General features: G+C 43.2%; 1 pseudogene; it reads left to right on the top strand.

The window, feature by feature from the left end:
* The first annotated feature begins 1,095 nt into the window (after nt 1–1,095).
* Nucleotides 1,096–2,349, top strand: LOC148574602 (uncharacterized; annotated as a pseudogene).
* The last annotated feature ends 256 nt before the right edge of the window (nt 2,350–2,605 follow it).

Below are 2,605 nucleotides of genomic sequence, written 5' to 3'. Positions count from 1 at the left end.
AATGAAATATTGTGCGAGAGTGATGCTGGATTGGTGCTGGAAGCACAATCCTTATCACGCGACCACGTCGCCGACACGGCCGCGTCATCCATTTTCTGACGCACACTCACGCGATCGCGTGACCCACGCGATCGCGCCGTCCCAATTTTGGCAAATAAATTAATTTGAACAGAGAGTTGTGCTGGTGCGAGGCTGCACTCGCGCCAGAAGCATAACATGGGTCACGCGACCGCGTGACCTACGCGATCGCGTCACCATACTTGAAGCGCATCCACGCGAACGCGTGCCCCACGCGGCCGCGTCGCATGCGCCGCACAGCTCAACCTAAAATTGCCACATATCTTATCTTTCTCTCCTCCAAATCCTAATTTTTCTTTTCCCTCCTTATTTCTTCCTTCTCCCTTCTTCCTTTTATCTCACCTATCACTCTCTCTCTCTCTCTCACCTCCATTACCAAGGTTCTATTTTCTTCTTCCTTCTTCTCTTTTCTATCATTCTTATTATTTTATATATTATTTTCTTTTTCTTTTCTTTTTCTTTTCATTATTCATATTTTCCTTCTTCTTCTTTTCCTTTTTACATGGTATTAGAAATTTATTTGAGTCATTATTCCTCATTATATGCTTGTGGATTGTTGCAATTTGTTTGACAATTATTATTTTTAAGGGATTGCTTGCATGTTCACCTTCATACTTTCTATATCTTATTTACCATGCATGCCATGTGTTTGTGAAAAAGCCCATATAGCATTATGCACTTTTCTACATTACTTTACTCTACTATTTAATGCTTGCTTTTCACAAACTCTCTTTACTATTGTTTTAATTGAATTTAATTATCAATACAAACATTTTGGCTTGTTACAACTGATGCTTGGTCTATGCTACTCATGCCCTTTTCCGGCATGCCAATAAACACCTTGCATCTACTTATCTCTCGGTGCACTGACTATTTTTCATTGTTGGCTTTTCACATGTACTCGAGAGCCTATGCTAATGTCAACTACATCCTAATGTGCATCCATCACCACTCTTCCGTTCTCTTCCTTGCTATATATCTATTTGAATTTAATTTACTTTCTCCTCTCTTTTTAGGATGGCCACCAAGAAAGGAAAGGAGAAAGCAACTCCTAAACCCCCAGCAAGAAGAGGCACTAAAAGAGCATCAGTGGCAGAGCCATCTTCAACCACGGTCAAGCCCTCAACAAAAAGAGTTAAGAGGATAATAAAGGTTGATGACAAAGAGAAAGCCTTTCCAGCAAAGGAAACTGCGCGATTTCCCAATCGCTACTGTGAGCAGATGTTCCCTATCCTGGCAGAAAGGAACTATAACAATGAATACCTTCTTGTCCTCCCGTCCAATATTGCTACCTTTGTTGAGCCGCAAATTGAACGAAGATAATGGGGTTTCCTACGAAGACAGCCAAGGCAAGTCAATCTTTCTTGGGTAGTTGAGTTCTACTCTAACTTCTACATGCCAACCCTGCAGTCTGTTTATGTCCGGCAGAAATAAGTCCCCATTACAGAAACGGCCATTCAGCAAGCTCTGAGTCTTCCCCCTATTCCAGAAGGAATGGACGCCTTCCAAGAAGCCACACTTAAGCGCCAGAGGTACCAATTTGACTGGGACTCCGTTCTCGGAGTTATCGCATTACCTGACAGCCGTTGGATCTACGAATACCACCGTACCCGCCCTAAGGGAATATTGGCTTCAGCACTTACCTTGGAGGCTCGCGTATGGGCACAGATCATGTCCCATTACATCTTTCCGAGCACTCATGAGTCCTTCTTCACTGCGGACATGGCTGTTCTACTATGGTGCATCCTTACAGACCAACCTCTGAATCTCTCAAGACATATCCGGAATGCTATGGGACACGTACAAATTACGGGCAACTTACCTTTCCCCGCCTTGGTCTCAGATCTTGTCTCAGCAGCCGGAGTCTCCTACAGAGCTGGGGACACCAAAGTCGTGCTTCCACGGGATGATCAGTATGTCCCTAACGGGAAATACCTCAGACTTCCAGCAGCCACTACAAGTCTTCCTACTACTCCAGTTGAAGATAATCCTTCTTCAACACCACAAGCACCTACAACTGATGAATTGCTCCAACAGATAATCAAGAGGTTGGATCGGCAAGAACACAAAGCTAAGTTGAGAGAGCGCCGTAACAACCGAAGATTCAAACACCTCAGGGAGCTACTTAGAGGAGATTGCAAAGACTCAGACACCTCGGAATCCACTTCTTTTACTAGCACAGGGAGCCATGATGGTCCCAATTGTGGAGATACTACTACCAGCCCACCCCTGTTCCTGACAGACGGCACCGAGGACGGTGCAAAGCCTTAAGTGTGGGGAGGTCGGTCAGTACCTGACTTTCGGAGGTAATTTCTCTTCCCTAGCACCAATAATTAGGATATTTTAGTTAGATTTTCTTTCTTCTATAGAATAGAATAAATTGCATAGGTTAGGATAGTTGCATGCATGTTCTACTTGATTGAAAAGACAATAAGTTTCTTTTAAGACTCTATCTTTAGAACAAAATTTCACTAATTTTTCAAAATTTTTATGATAAATTTGCTTGAGTTGTATTTGGAACATGACA

The sequence above is a fragment of the Arachis ipaensis genome, chromosome B2 (genome assembly GCF_059453495.1).
Source record: "Arachis ipaensis isolate K30076 ecotype BB chromosome B2, ASM5945349v1, whole genome shotgun sequence".
Taxonomy (NCBI): domain Eukaryota; kingdom Viridiplantae; phylum Streptophyta; class Magnoliopsida; order Fabales; family Fabaceae; genus Arachis; species Arachis ipaensis.
This window is presented reverse-complemented; position numbering and strand designations above follow the sequence as displayed.